Below are 17487 nucleotides of genomic sequence, written 5' to 3' on the forward strand. Positions count from 1 at the left end.
CAAAAGATGAATACAAGTCACATTTGACTTCTGCAATTACAAGAGGTGCTCAAAGTGGTTACCATCAGCGAGCGTCCAGACACTTCTGATTATGGTGAACTACTGCTTGGGTAACGTTGACCAAAGTGTCCACGTGTATACATTTTTTTAGGCATCCTCGATATTTTGGAAACACAACCCAAAGTAGCTTCAAGTTGAATGGAGAGGTGGTGTAGCTTATGTGAGTTAAAAGTTAAGGTTCCTTCTGGTGTTTGTATACGTTGGCTTTGTTTTCAGCTTAACTCTCCCCTTGTGCTGGCAAAGTTGTCTATCACAAGTTCTAGTTTTGCCTTAAATTTTACTACTTAGCAGCATTAATGGCACCCAGCACTCCTCTCCTGATATCTCCCACAAAAATTTTAGAGAGGGCTCTTATCTGCTTCATGTGCCCACACCTGAACCAGTCCGTGTTCAGGATATATGATGGCTCACAGTCATACCCGTTCCAAACAACATGGACTGAGAATCGGGGAGGGGAGATTCCTCAAGCAGGTGTCAACAGGTAAAATATGTGCACGTGGAAGAATAAGAAATAGAATTCTATATTATATGGCACCAAGGAATATGGTTGCCATTAATTTAAGGGCACGTTAGTCCTGAGCGGCTCTGCCTGCCAGGTGAAATAGTAAGCTACTCAGGGACACTGACCAGAGACCTCGTTGCTGAGCTCTTGGTGTTCTGATAAGGGACTCTGTTAGGTAGTAGGATCGGCAATATTTTACAACTAAACTAGGAACAACTTTTAGAAAGGTGCTATTTTCAACATCAGAATCACCTCTGTCATTGAGACAAAAGAAAGGCAAAGAATGTAAGCCAGTAAGCCACATGAGGACAGGTTTTCTGTATTTCTGTCTTGTTTTTCGTGATCTCTCTAGAAGCTAGCACTGTACTTGAAAACATTATATTAATATCTACTAAGTGATAAAAAGTCTGTGATAAATAGCAACTGGAGAGCTGAGTCAGAGTAACTTTTATATTGGGTTGAGTGTTCTCTTTTTAATCTCAATGCAAATTGTTCTAGCTCATGCACTAATTAGCAGTTTTACCTTAATTATATCACATAACCATTTGAGGGTTCAGTTTGTCCAACTGTAAAAGAAAATAAGTGTTCAGTGTTAATGGTACAGTGTTGGGATCTTTTATTTTTTTAATATCTGCCCATTCCTAGTATCACGGCATCACACACACACACACACACACACACACACACACACAAACACACACACACCTTCCAGGACCAGAACTATGTTTTTTACATCTTTGTATTCCTATTGCTGGGTCTACAATATATACATTTATTGAACTGTTAAACTGAACTTCTCTGATTCTAAATAACCTATGACTCATTTTGTTTTACTTTTAATAAAGGGAAGTTTATAAATTATTGTCTTTTAAATAGAGAGCTTGATTTTATTGACATTTTAAATGACAGCATAGTAGTATTAGCTCCTTCTTAAATGTCAAATCTTAATGATACAGAAGTACAAGACTTACACATTGAAAACAACAGGACATTATTGAAAAAAATTAAAGGAGACCTAAATAAATGGAAAAAAGAAATCCCCATTTTAGTGGATTGGAAGACTTAATTGTTAAGATACCATCATTAAGATGGCAATTTTCATTTGATCTACAGATTCAGTACAGTCCGTATGAAAATTATAGCTGCCTTTTTTTCAGAAATTATCAAGCTGATCCTGAATTTCATGTGGAAATGTAAGGGACCCAGAATAACCTAAACAATGGTGAAAAAGAACAAAGTTGGGGACTCACACTTTCTGATGTGAAAAATTATTATAAAGCTACAGTAATCAAAACTGTTGTACTTGCATTAAGTTAGACATAGATCAGTGGAATGAAAATGAGAGCTCAGAAATAAACCCATAAATCTATGGTCAATTGATTTTCAGCAAGGGTGCCAAAGCTATTCATGGCAGCAAGAATAGTCTTTTCAGCACATGGTGTTGGGACAACTGGATAGTCACATACCAAAGAATGAAGTTGGACCCTTTACACCATATACCAAAAAGAAAAAAAGAAAAAAGGATTAAGTAAAGAAATGGACCAAAAACCTTTACTTAAGAGCTAAAACTGTAAAACTCTTAGAAGAGAGCTAGGGGAAAATATTCTAGACATTGGATTTGGCAATGATTTCTTAGATATTATACAGAGGCGGCAAAAGAAAAAATTGATACATTGATCATCAAAATTTAAAAGTTTTATGTGTCAAAGGACACTATCTAAGAAAATTAAAAGGTAGCCTGCAGAATGGGAAAAAATATTTGCAAATCCTATAGCTGATCAGGGTCTAGTATTCACAATGCCAAAAAAAAAAAAAATGTTTACAGTTAAAGAGAAAAAAATTTTAAAGCCAAAGGATTTGAATAGACACTTTTTCCAAAGAAGATATATAAATGATCAATACGCACATGAAAAGATGGTCAACATCAGTAGTTATTAGGGATATGTAAATCAAAACCACAATAAGATACCAGTTTACACCACCAGGATGGCTATAATTAAAAAAAAAAAAAGTATTAGTGAGGATGTGGAGAAATTGGAACCCTCATACACTGCTGGCGAGAATGTAAAATGGTTTAGTTACTATGGAAAATAGCTTGGCAGTTCCTCAAGTAGTGAAACATCAAGTTTACCATATGACACCCCCTCAAATCCAGATACATATCCAAGATAATTGAGAACATATGTTCATACAAAAGCTAGTACACAAATGTGCATGACAGCATTATTCATACTATGAAAAGCAGAAATAACTCAAATGTCCTATCAACTAGTGAATGGATAAATTAAATGTGGTATATCAATAAAATGGGCATTTTCAGTGATAAAAAGAAATGAAATACTGATATGTGGTGCAACATGTATGAACCGTGAAAAGATTATGGTAAGTAGGAAGAAATCAGGCACAAAAGGGCCTGATTTGTGTGATATCTTTTAGATTAAATGTTCAGAATAGACCAATCAATAGAAACAGACAGTAGATTTGTGCTTGGCTGGGGCTTGGATGGGGATTGATAACTGATAAGGGTATGGGTACGGGGTTTCTTTTTAGATAATGAAAATGTTCTGGAATTAGTGGTGATTTTTGCACAACATTGTGAATATACAAAAACCACGGAATTATATACTTTTTAATGGGGAATTTTATGGTATGGTTAAATCATATCTCGGTAATTTTTAAAAAGCACTCTCATCCACTTGGGTAGTAGCACATTAGGGTGTAAGAGAAAGTCATAAGATGAAATACTTTATTTAGTTTGATTGGTTTTACTGAGGACAAATTTCTCAGGTTTTAAAACAGTCTAGATCAATTATCTGATCTCAGGTGTATAAAAATATTGAGTAGGATAAAGGTTACTCCTGATGGTGGGGGAGCTAATGTTACTAAACTAGTGAGACAGAAATATTAACATGTGCATTTATGAAATGGAATCATGTTGATTTATCTTTGATTTTACATGAATTCTAGGCATCATTATATTTTTAATCTATGTTTATGAGATATTTTTATTTTACTCAGTTTACTCCAAAGAAATTTCATTAAAGAGCCTATAAAGTTGTGAATTAACAGGTTGAGGTTAGTCATTTAAATACTGTGTTTCACTGAAAATAAGATCTAGCCGGACCATCAGCTCTAAGGTGTCTTTTAGAGCAAAAATTAACGTAAGACTCGGTCTTATTTTACTATAATATAAGACCAGGTCTTAACGTAATATTATATTATATTGTATTGTATTATATTATAATACCGGATCTTATATTAATTTTTGCTCCAAAAGACTCCTTAGAGCTGATGGTCTGGATAGGTCTTATTTTCGGGGAAACAAGGTAGTGCTAGGATTAAGGGTGATTTTTTAAAAAGACTCAAATCTATGAGTTGTATTTGAAAATGGTTCCTTTCTTGAGTGGGTCAACTAAGGTTATTCTAGTATTCTTAGTTACCCAGATAAGAATAAACTATTAAATAGATTTACATATAGTGTGAAAAATACCATTTTTAAGGGTTCTCTTGTATACTTTGTTACTTGTTAATTTTATACTAGCAGCAATACTAACATTTTCCTACAAGATGTTTTATTTAGTGCCTTGGATTTTTTACCAATTATTTGATTCAATTGTCTTAGAAAAATCACTCTTCCCAAAATGTAGTCATTTGCATAAAGTTTTGTTTATTATCATTATCTCTGAGATAAAAATTGACTGATTCCAATATAGCTTTATGATAGTAATTTCATTTTGTATAGGAAGGTGCTAATTTAGGAATATCTTTTGTAAACTGGGACAAGTTTAATACTTGATTTTAAGTTATTCAAATGGAATCTTTTTATGCAATTCTTAGGTGAATTTTTTCTCAACTTGAAGGTTTGGTGTACGTAGGTTGCTAAGTTATAAAATGTTCCCCTTTTACAAAAGGGATAAGCATTTTCCTTAGGTATATTAGTGAGAGCTGGAGATCTGCACAGATATTGGCGTTTGGTCCTCTGCACTTAATTGGCATACCAGACATTCACACATTAGTTCTTTGGTGAATGTTGCTCACTACTGGGCCAGACATACATTTTCATCCATTATTGTATACATGTTTACCAGGAGTTTGCTATTTGCATGTTGCAGTCTTGAATGCAGTGTATATAAAAAGTTAGGGGAAAAAAGGATCCTGTCTCCAGGAGGCTTTATAATCTGCAAGATCAAACACCTAAACAAGGAGGCAGGAAATAGATGTCATATAATATTTGGGTAAAAATATGTTCTAGATGTATATGACTGTTTATGTTTCAATAGACTGCATTTTCTCCTTATTTCTCTTGAAATTATGTGGTTTTGTTTAAATATAAGCCTGACCAATTGCTATCTGTGTAACTACTAGCAAGTTACTTAATTTTCTTTCTAAGCATTAAGTCTCTTCTGTAAAATCAGGTGCTGAAGTCTGCGCCACACCATTGTTGTGAGGCAGGATGGGACAGGGCATGTACAATGCCTGATGCTAGGGGGCTACAGGAAGTAAGAGCTTGTTAAAAATGGATTCCTCATCCTTTGTTTTGTGCATTAGTGAAGTAAGCCTCAAAAGAACATGCCCACAGTCAAATAATGAACTTCTTTTCATTTTACAATATACATGATATACATACACACACACACACACACACACACACACACACACACACATACTATATATATATATGAGAGAATGTTTGTCTGGCTTACCATTATAGATTTAGGATAGTGAGTTCTTGTATAATATAGTGGGATCAGCCTTGCAAAAAGACAGACTTTAGTAAGTTCAAGGCCTGGCTGTGATGATATGTGCCCTTGGTTAGTTACTTAACATCTCTGAACTCGATTTTCTTATCTCTAAGATGGAGATAATTCCATCTCACAAAACAGTAGTAAGATATAAGGGTTCCTGGCAACCTGCTGAAGTTATTCATTGTTGAATTAGCAGCTTTTATAACCTCCTGCTCAATCTCTTAAGACTTATTTTTGCAGTGGTTTCATGAATCTACAAGTTTTCTGATGTAGTTGTTAGCTATAAATTCGGTGTTTATTGCCTGCTTTAATACTTCTGGGAATTGATGGTGGCTCTAAAGACTTAGGTAGTAATTATTAAGAGAGAAATTTTTGAAACACACAACTACTGTTATAGCTATTTCAGGAAGAACCTCAATTCTATATAATTCTATAAAAAAGAAGGCATTTCTTTTAAACATCATATTTCCATATAATACTCTTTTGTTATGCGTCCAAGACGTATAATCCTAAGCAATCCCCCAGTGTATGTATAACCCTAAGCAATCTCAGACTATGTGGGCTGAGAGGGAGCAGAGACCAGCTAGGAGGCCCTGCTGACCTCATTTCATCTTGAAAAGCACCAGAGGGTTCTGGCATTGCCTCAGAATTTGTTTACAGTGGTCCCTTTCAGAGAATAAACTGCAATGCAAAATGGTCTCTGGGAATTAAAGCTGAAGATAAAATGCACACATTCTTGCTATAGCTCATTTTGGGGGAGTTTAGGAAAGACTGTTTAAAAGATATGTTAAATGAAGCAAAGGAAGTCATAGAGCATGATAAAAAAAAACGAAAAGATCTTCAGCTCCTCCTCTATATTGAAGAAACAAACCATCAATCTTGTGTTGCTATAAAATTTGGCAGAGGATAACCTTATATTTCATTGGCAACATAAAGATGAGTTTAATTTCCCTAGATTTGAAAAAGTATGTTATACGTATTATGAGTAAGACTAGGAAAGCAATACTTTCTATCGTATAGTTTTTCATCTTGTAGTTTTCTTTATATGTGTGGTGAAGTAAACGGGTTAAGAACATGGACTCTAGAAACAGACTGCATTTTAATTGCAGCTGGGCAACTTCAGGCAATTTAGTTGACCTCTTTGGTGCTTCAATTTCCTCTTCTGTAACGTGGATATAGTTGTAATATCTGTCTCAAATAATTATTTTGAAGATTGAATGATTTAGTGTATAAAGCTACGAGAACCGTGGCAGGCATATTATAAACTCTGTAAATGAATTATTATTGAGGTTTAGCAAAGCAATAAAGTAACCAAGGGTGTACTAAAAGTAATTAACTTGTGCACCTTTTGCATTTTTAAAAGTAGGTTTCATATAAGGAATGAGAAGTCAGATTTTAATCCACTGTGTGCCAATTTATTCTACATTTCTTGAAAAAACACCGTTTTTTCCCTCTCTCATTGGAAGTGATAACCTGTTTCATTCCCTCAATAAATATTTCTTGATTGCCTACAACATGGGAGGCATGAGAATAGGATGGTAAACAAAATTCTCTGCTCTTAAAGATCATTAATCCATTCTTTTCCCCCTCAACTGTAAATTTTAAACCTCACTCAGCCTTTATAGAAAAACTGAAAGCAACAAAGGAACAAGACAAACAAATGAAGAAACAAAAACTCATAGACACAGACAACAGATCACTGGTTACCAGAGGGTAAGGAGGGAGGGAGGGGGGTAGTAGATGAGGTAAAAGGGATCAAATATATGATGATAGAAGGAGAACTGACTGGGTGGTGAACACACAATGTGATATATAGACGACGTGTTACAGAATTGTACACCTGAAACCTATGTAAATTTACTAATAATCGTCACCCCAATAAACTTTAATTAAAAGAAAAGTAAACAGTTCATTTTACTCAGTTTTGGTTTTTGGTGTTTTTCCCATCATTTAGTAAATCCACTTGATGATTCGGGCTACCCTTTTTGAAAAGTTTCTTAGAAGCTATCCTGTGTATATATCTTTTGATTACACATTTTTTAAGAACATTTTTATTGTAGCTGCCACTGCATATTTTGTTAGTGCATTCTTATATCTGAAGGATCATAGGAATCTCTTTAGAGGGGATTTTTCTAACCACTACCTTTACATTTATAAACTGGAAAGCAAAGAATTAGAAGTGACATCCTCTGTCAAACATTCTGTAGCAAGTGCTTTTAAGCATTGTCATTCAGTCCCAGTTTCAGAGGTGCACAGTCTCTGACTGCTCAAGTGTGACTGCCTATGGCATTTGCTATTCTGGGATAGTAAAATTTGATTCCAAACACTTGTTGGGAAGCTTGCAATTTGTTGTTTTGAGCATTATAAACCAATGTACTAATCAACTAAGGTTTTGGAAGCAACCTTATCTGTGGCTTAGATATCATTGCCTTGCTTGTTTACATGGGGGAAGAATGTTCAAAAAGACAAAGGGAAAGAATTAAAGGTAGAGTCAAGTCATGTTCTAGTGATCTTTTGCAATTAAGACCAAATTGATGATATTAAAGCTAGATTTTAGGTTCATCATGGTCACACACATGCAATAGACATAAATATCACATCTTCAAGCAACATATATTCTGACATTTTATAGGAATTCGTTACATCTCCCTTGATCATACGAAAACAATGCTAATTTCTACACCTGGAGTCAAAACAGTTGCTAAATGGCGAGGATAATTGAAAGAACCTATTGCCAAAGATATTTTTTTGAGAAAAGAGTATCTGTTACCAAATGGCAAAAAGAACATCATTAATATCTTCTCTAGCATTCAAAGACAGGAGACAGATGCTACTAATAAGATATAATAAACTCCTCATGGTTTTGTTTTCAATGAAACACAAATGATTTCATGGTCTTATAATTTAAAATGTCAATCCAATGTAGTAGTTTTGTGTTCAGAAATCTGGTGTTTAAAAAATTGAGGTGAGATGTTAATTCAGTATTATGTGCAACATTTTTTGCTAAGTATAGGTAATATTAGTGACAAAATATGGTAAAGAAAAAGTAGACACCTGAATTATTAAAACCTCTTGCCCCATTGAGATGTATTAGATATTAACGTAACTCAGTTTGGTGGGAAGAGCCCCAAGACTCCTAGGTTCTAACTCCTGCCCGGCCCTTGCTCATGTGCCATTGACAGGACTGGCTTCATGGATGTGCACTTTCTGCAGTTGCCCAGGGCCCTGTGCTCAGAAGGTCCCTGTGCTGGTGTTAATGTTCCATTGTCATTGTCTGTAAATTCTTCATGATATTTGAATGCGGGCCCTACATTTTCATTTTGCCCTCGGCCATACAAATTATTAGCCAGTCCTGGCCATTGACAGGTTACTTCTCGGAATTTCAGACAAGGCAACAAATATCTTTGATGGATACAAAAGTTTGACGTTCCATGAGTCCTAACAAAGTTTTCTGGATGCTTGAAAGTTTCTGGTCCACCCTAGCTTGGTGATTCTCAACCAGGAGCAATTTTGCCCCCTAGTGGACAGTTAGCAATGTTAGAGACATTTTTAGTTGTCCCAGCTCGGAAAGATGCAACTGACAAGTGGTGGGTACTAAGATGATTAATGCTATAAATGCTCAGGACAGCTCCCACAACAAAGAATATTCTGGCTCCAAGTTTCATCACTGCCAATGTTGAGAAACTCCGCGTGACTCATTATTTGTGTCTCCAATACCGGGTTCTGTCCTGGGGAAGTTACTTGGTGTTTGTCGAACCAGTGTGTGCAGTCTGGATCTTAGATGGTTGTATTCCATGCGGGTATGTAGACTGAAGTACGAATCTGGTGATTACTGAATGTAATCTAACATTTGCATAAGGCGCAGTACAGAAATGCCCTCTTAAGGCACTTCTGCTTCTCACACTTAATCAGTTACGTGCCCGGCCCTGACGCTCTTAAAGCCTTTTCTAACCCACAGCCGCCATGTTTATAGTTGGTGATTTTCCAAGATACCCTTGTACTTCTGCTGCCACCTGTTGTGCTGTTGGGTTTGTTCCCAGATCTCTTTATGTCACTGGTTGCTGTAATTATTCAATGTAATCAGCTATTATAGAAATTTAAGGAAAGAAAGATAGTAAAGAGGAGAGAGGTTTCAGTGAAAATCTAAGTTGAATGATTTGGAGAGATTCAGTAGAGGTGTCACTGAAGAAAATCGGTCTTGAATTAACTAGATTCAAGGCAAGATTACTCTGAAAGATTTTGGAAAGAATCATTAAAATTAGATAGATTCTGGGTTGAATTTGCATATGTGTTTTAAGTTTTCATGTTCCTTATGGATATTATAGATAATTATATCTGTGGGTTTTGCAAGAAAAACAGTACTTTAGCCAGCTGATTCATGCTCAGAGAAAAGGCCGTGTCCTATGTCACAAGATTGAAGAATAAATGCATTTATGTATTTTAAGATGATATAAATTATTTGATTTAGGAATGTAACTTTAGATGACTTTCCTAATAATCAGTGCACCAGACAGCTGGGCTTCTACTGTGTTTTCTAGTTAAAAACAGAAAAAGAATATAGTTAGCTATTTTACTCTTGTAGAGCCAAACTACTCTCAGCTTAGTGATGTCTGTGAATAATTTTTCTTATTCAACACCACCTTATATCTTAAGAAGATATTCCTCCAGTTTTGGTTCAACAAACAACACAAGGTCTGTTACTTTTAACACATATACATTCCACCCATTCTTTCCCGGTGAAATGACAATATAAAAAAGACAATTATCTAGCAGTTTCCACAAAGGCATGAATGTGAGCTTTCCAAATATACTTTATAGGATTTATATCAACTACTCTAGAAATATGTAGTTGATTTAGTATGGTTCTAAATTATCTTCTCTCAAAGGAAATTTTGTAGCTAATTTTATTAAACTGAGTGTGAAATTGCTAATGTCAATTTTAAATTGGAAATCCTCTCTACCCAAATCTGTCTTGCTAATACGAGCAATCAGTAGCTATACAAAACGAAATTCATTAGTGGCAACTTTATAGCCTAACAACAAGGTTGTATCGTTCTTTCTTCCTCCATTATTTTTTCCCCAAATGCCAGCTTTCTCTACCTCACACCCATTAGGATGACTACTATTATAAAACCAGAAAATAATGTGTGTGTGCGGATATGGAGACACTGAAACCCTGTCTATTCTTGGTGGCAATGTAATCATGTCACCTTAGGCTCTTCTGGACTGTAACAGTTGTTCAGACCTTCCTTGATTTTGATGGCCTTCACAGATATAAGGAATACTGGTCAGATATTTTGTAGAAAGTTCCTCAACTGGGATTTATCTGATATTTTTCTCATGATTAGACTGGGGTTATGGGTTTTGGCGGAGAAGACAGTAGAGAGAAAGTGCCATTTTCATAACAAAGTATCAAGAGTATAGACATGATTTAACAACTGTTGATGTTGACTTTGACCCCAGACTGTCAGGTTTCTCCATGTACAGTTACTCTCCCCTTCCTTCCTCTTCTTCATTGTGCTCTTTGGACACAAGTCACAGCACAGCCCTCACGGTTTGGAATTTACACTTCACGTTTTTGAGGACAGGTATATACCTAAATTATTTGGAATTCCTCGTGGGAGATTTATCTCTTTTCCTCCATCTATTTATTTATTCAGTTATTCATATATACCAGTATGGACTCAAGGAGATTTACTTTATATACTTTAGGTTATAATTCAATATACTTTATTTTGTTGTATAAATTGTTTAGTGTTGGCCCTTATGTCCTGTCATTTTGGGGTTTTTGTTTGGTTTGTAAAATTTCCTTGGTTTCTCTGCAAGATGCTCCAGTGTTATCTTTTTTTATCCGTTGCCCCAGATCTAGGATGAGCCATTTCTGCAAGTTCCTTTTATTGGAGAATAGCTTTAGAAACCAAGATCTGGTCCTTGATCTGCTCATTGCTGCTGGGCTCTCTCAGGCGAAAGCAAGGACATATATGTGTGTGTACAATTCTATGTAGGTACACATATCTATAAACACTTCTATATGTAACTGTGCATATCTATGTTAAGAGAAACAGGAGTTAATACTGATATCTCTAAACACTAATGGTAATGTATATGGAGTGAAAACAAGGTAGAAGAGAGAACATCTGAGAAAGAAAAGGTAGAAAATGGTTAGGACAAAAATATCAAATTTGATGATTCAACCCTAGTTTTTGTCTATTTAGGAAGATTTTAAAAATATACATGATTCAATCAAAACATAATAAAACAAAGAAGGCCAGTGTTAGTGATGAGTTGGTTCTAAAGGTTGTGTATCATAAAACTGCTAAAAGGATTTTACTATTTTTTCTTTTTTTTTTCTTTTTTATATGGGACTCCAGGGAAAAACAATAGGCTGTGAAGGGAGAAGTAAAAAGGAAGGCAGAGTGAGAGATTGCGAGGTTGCTCAATTCATAGAATAATATTGCTACCTCATGGCTTTACGGGATTTCTACTAAAGTATTTTACATTTTCATATTTATGGAAAATGATAAGATGTCTTAGTTATCATGTTTTCTGTATGGAGATGGACCAGGTTTGAGTAAGAGCTCTGGTTCCTTATTGCCTGAGTAATCTTGGGAAAGTTAACTTCTCTGAATCTTAATGTTTTAATATTTTTTAAAAAATGGGGATAGCAATATGTGTCTTTATGAATTGTGAGGATTAAATGAGATGAAGTTGTAAAGGGCTAAGCTTGGTGATTGGCGTAGAGAATTACCAAATGTTAATTCCCAGCTTGTCCCTTGTCTTGAATGCCATCGAAAGGTCTGAGGTTTTTCACCATTTGCCTACTGTGGCTTTTGGAAACTGGATTGATTCTAAGACTTCTACAAGTTTGGGTATGACTTAGTCTTGGCCAGCATGTGTTTCAAACTTATTGTCTGCTCTGTTGAAAAAATAGATTAGACATTTGATTCAGTGTTCGGTTTTATTTTGTTTTAAGTTAGTTTTTTGTATGAGAAGCTGAATTTATAGAGAGTTCAATAGTGAGATTGGCTCAGTTTCCTATCTATAAACTTCATTGGGTTGGTGTGAGAATTAAATTTGTTAATACATCGAAATAGCTTGAAACAGTGCTAGGCACAAAATAATCACCTAAAAATGTTCATTGTAATTATTGTTTGCATAAGTACAGTAGCAGAATAGGGTGGTATATAAGGATATTGTTTTGGAATTGGGCTGTCTAGGCATAAATCCCACCTCCACAATTATCAGCTTTCTGTCTTTGGAAAATTGCATAAACTTTCTGTGTCTCAGTTTTCTCATCTGTAATTATTTTCATTTTGTTGTATTTTTGATTGTGGCATTATATGAGGTACTGAGAAAAATTTTTTGTAAGTATTCAATAAATTATAGATTTGATGTATTTCTGTTTTAAATTTTATTAATTTTGAGGTGACATTGGTTAATAAGATTATGTAACTTTCAAGTATATACTTCTGTAATACATCATCTGTATATTACAGTGCGTTTTCACCACCTAAAGACAAGTGTCTTTCCATCACCATATATTTGACCCCCTTTACCCTACCACGTCTCTCCCCGTACAGCCCCCCTTACCCTCTGGCAGTCATCATACTGTTTGTTGTTTTTGTCAATGTGTTTGTTTGTTGCTTTGTGACAACATGGATGGGTCTAGAAGTATCATGCTAAGCGAAATAAATCAGATATCAAAAAACAACCCATATGATTTCACTTACGTGTGGGATATAAAACAGAAATCAATAAGCAGTGTATTTCTTAAAGTAAAAACAAAAACAAAACAATTCTTATTGAGGTCTTCTTCTCTTCGTACAGGATTTCCTTTCTTATATCAGGAGTTAAGACATATTAGTCATTTGGGATGTTGTTAGCCCTTTCAGTAATCCATTTTAATAAGAGTCTCAGAATTAACTACCCCACTGTGTAGTATACCCAAAGCACGTGCCGATACTAGGCTTAGGGATTCAAGAGCCCTTACGGGTGCTTGCCTACAGGACAACTCTGACACTGAAATTTGGTTCTTGCTACATATCAGCTCCCAGTCATTATTTGGTTAACTGTTGTTGTGTTTGTCTCTCATTTTCCTTGATCCTTGGAAGGATCCATTACTTTCTTAGGAAGCTAGTACTGTGTTAAAAATCATATGCATTGAAATTTTTCAAGGGGTCTAGTTGTTAAATAGAGTAATTCATATACTATTCTGCTTGAAGCAGAAGTTAAGGCTAGCATAAATCACAAGCTTCCCCTCAATAAGTATTGCTTTTTAAAAAACCCATTTTTCCCCTGCATTTGTACCTGTTTTAATATACAGTAGTTTTTTTTTGAACTGTATATAAAATTTTCATTTCTAGATCAGTGGTTCTCAGATATTCTCTCTGCCCCATCCCCAATATGATCCTGTCATTCTTCACTGGGGGAGAGAATGGAGGTGGAGCCCAGAGCACGGCAGTGAGCCTATGATAATATGCCCATTAAATGAGCATCCCTCTCTCAACTACAAATCACAGATCTAAATTATTGATCCATAGTTTGTGTTATGAATAATCGTACTTTACACTGCATATTGGAATCTCATGTGGTTTATTTTTTGCTCTGCTGAATTCCAGTAAAAGCAATGACTTTTTCCCTCTGTTAAATCACGGTGTGGGTTTATAAATGTTCAAACATAGTGTCTCACCACAGTTCTAGTTGACTTAATTTAGGTTGAGGCATGCCGTTTTTGGAAAATGGTCATTTTTTTCAATGTACTTTTTATTTTATTTTTGGTGACTGCAGCCTTCAGAGGCCAGGAATTAGTCAAGTACTGATAGGAGAAGTTGCAGAATGAATGAATTAGTTCTGACTTGTAATGTTAGGTGACCATCTTTGAAGAACAATTTCCAAATCACTACAAGATGATCCACAGAAGACAGAAATATCTCTACCCCCAAAATCCACCTTACAGGAAGTCTTTTAATATGAAACAACAGGAAGTCTTTTCATCTGATGATGTACTGGTGATTTGCATTATGATAAGCTGAAATCATTCATTGTAAACCTCTGTCTTCTCAAGTGTTTTTAGGTATAGATAATTGTGTTTTTACTATCATAAGCGGCTAAAACAGTGTCCTTTGGGAATTGTAATTCATTACTAATACCTCATTTTAGGTTCTCAATGGGTTACTATTGGTAAATAATTAGATAACATGTTAATAAAATCTTAGAATTGCCTCTTAGACTGATAATAAAAGGCATTAATAGCTGGCAGAATTTAGAGTTCTTCAAACTAGTATCAGATTCACTCATTTAAAAAGGAGTAGAATCACTTGTTTTAAAATATAATACCCCATCTACCCAATTTCCAAATAAATATAAAGTGGTAGGATGAGGAAATATTTAATGGGCAAGTTACAAACATGTTAACTGCTTTAAATCATTTTTTTGAAGTAAAGGGAGATATGAATAAATTAACAACAAAAAGAAACTAATAATTTTTGCTTCGAGGAATTTTAAAAAAATTAATTTTTTGCTTAGCAGTTTGTTACTCTAGAAGCCTCCAGAAATTTTAGTCTTGAAATTGCTAACACATGATTACCTTTTGATGATGTCATGCCATATTAAGACCCATCGTGAGTCGTAAGATTGGGCACCTCATAAAAATGTCAGCTGTTTATTTAAAGTAGGCAACTATTTCAAGTATTCCAGTTGACAATAAATTTAATAATGGAGACTTATCCTACAGCTTGTGTTTTATTTAGTATGAAATGGATATTTGTAAGTGTTGATTAGTAAAATGGAGTAAAGCAAAAAATGGCTATTATTTCATATGTTGTTTCATATTAAAGTGTTGCAGTGTTTAAAATGTTCAGAATAGGTGTTTTTATATTTTCCCTGAAGAGATCTTATTTTGATGAAATAGCATGAACTGAAGGTGGATGAATAAATAAATATGAACAAGATGATTTCAAACTTGGTACTTTCCATTATCTAGTAAGCATGTAACTTTTTTGTTAGTTTGTTTTTTAAGTATAGTTTGCTTTTCAAGTATGGTTTATTGAAAAACTGAGCATTCAGGTTGCACAAGAAATAAACCTTGGAAATAGCTTATTTCTATCTATATATTGCAGTATTACTGAATTGAAACCCTAATAAAGAATAAATCTATAGCTAGAGCCTCAAAATAGATATAAAAGTGCAAAAATGTTGAGCATCATTAACAATTATACACATTGTATCTCTATTCTAAGTAACAGTAGTTATTCAGCACAATGTAGTGATAGAATTTGATCTTAATAAAAACATGTTAATGAATATGGACATTGAAACATTCCTTTGCTTAGATCAATGACCCATATAACATTTAAAAATTTTTTTTCATGTTTTGGCCTCAAAAATTATATTTATTTATTCATGTTTTAAAAAGAAAAAATATGACAAAGTTGTCTGTCCCTTGACTCCCTCCCCCACTGCTCCATTTTTTCCACAGTTCCAGAATTGGACCCAGGCTGGGCCTGACAGACTTTTCATATGAGGTCAGTAACATTGATGGACATGTCCTCAATGGATGTATTGTGGAAGGTCTCCTTGTCCCAAGAGGTCCTCTTGTCTTCTTCTGCCACTATGTGGATTGCCACACCCTTATGGCCAGAATATCCATCATGACTGAGTCTGTGGGTCTAGTTTTCCCTGTTTATGGGAAGGTCACGGTTGATGACTGAAGTAACCTGCTGCACTTTAGTCCCTCTGGCCCATGTCAACAAAGATGACAACTTCAGTATGTGGATGGAGAGGCAGGAGGACGTGGGCATATAGTATATATAGGTAGTCAGAGGTCAAAAGGAAACATCCCCGCACTCTTGCAGACCTTGGGCATGTCAGATTTATCCCAAGTTGCTATGTTTCTGGGGGTGGTTTGGAAACACTAGTTGGCCCCTTGGAGAGAGGATCACCTTGGAATAACATATTATTTAATATCTGTGAATGATCAAATTACTATTTCATGTAAAAGGGCAGTAATGTTGCAGGGGCATTACTGGAAGGTCACTAACATAATCTATTATGTAATTCTTTTATAAGCTCTTACCAGTTTCATTTTTCTTCTATAGACCTTGTTAACTTACTGAGTCACTTAGTTATAGGACTTAAGCAAGAACTAGGACCTCTAACTGATGTTTCATCACTTATTTTTTGTGCTATTTGTATTTACTTTATACAGAGGGTGCCAAAAATTGTATACACATTTTAAGAAAGGAAAAAAACTGTATTAAAATTGTGCTGATGATAACCACTTTGAGGACCTCTTGTAATTGAAGAAGTCAAACAAGATTTGTATTTGTCTTTTGTTATCGTTATATATTGTGTATCACAATTTTAATACAGTTTTTTTTTTTTTTTAATTAAAGTTTATTGGAGTGAAAATTGTTAGTAAAGTTACAGATTTCAGGTGTACAGTTCTGTAATACATCATCTACATATCACATTGTGTGTTCACCACCCATAGTCAGTTCTCTTTCCATCACTGTATATTTGATCCCTTTTACCCTCATCTACCTCTCCCTCCCTACTTATCCTCTGGTAACCACTAAACTATTGTCTAATACATTTTTTTCCTTTCTTAAAAATGTGTATACATTTTTTGACACCCTCTGTATATTTATAAAAGTCTGTTTAAGTTCTTATGTGTATGTGTGTAATAAGGTAGATATAAATAAATTAAAATGTCACTGTATAAAAATGATAACATCTAAGGAAAGGGAGGATCATATGATCATTTATTATATCTATGACACTCATTTGATAAAAATTTACCACTTATTTGGAAGAAGTGCAGCTTTTCCTGATATTGAAACTTAAGGTCTGATTTGCTCTGTTGGTCCTTATGGAGGAGACGTTGTGATGTAATAGGTTGGCTCATTAACAGAGTCTTTAAAATAGTATAACTTGAATTCTCTCTTTCATATTATGCTTAAAGGTCAGTTTCAAAATAATATTTTGATTAAAGTTCTGAAGGATATAAAATTCATTCATCCTTATTTAATTTTTTTATCAAGATAAAATGCATGTGCCATAAAATACACTCATTTATTGTTTACATAGTATGAAGTTTATCCTTGGATCAAGCCTATCAAAAAGTTATGCATTTGGTCCATATAATTTTGGCCCATCAGAGATTTGCCTTTTCTCGACTAA

General features: G+C 34.6%; 1 protein-coding gene and 1 non-coding gene across 2 annotated transcripts in view; one reads left to right on the top strand and one right to left on the bottom strand.

Annotated features, from left to right (window-relative positions):
- SLC2A13 (solute carrier family 2 member 13) overlaps window positions 1–17487 on the top strand; it is a 308538-nt gene that overhangs the window by 89495 nt on the left and 201556 nt on the right. The window lies entirely within an intron of this gene.
- Window positions 16112–16254, bottom strand: LOC141570269 (small nucleolar RNA SNORA67). The gene has a single exon (XR_012494274.1). It is a non-coding gene; the product is annotated as a small nucleolar RNA SNORA67 (small nucleolar RNA).

Source organism: Rhinolophus sinicus, linkage group LG02 (genome assembly GCF_036562045.2).
Source record: "Rhinolophus sinicus isolate RSC01 linkage group LG02, ASM3656204v1, whole genome shotgun sequence".
In the NCBI taxonomy this organism is placed as follows: Eukaryota; Metazoa; Chordata; class Mammalia; order Chiroptera; family Rhinolophidae; genus Rhinolophus; species Rhinolophus sinicus.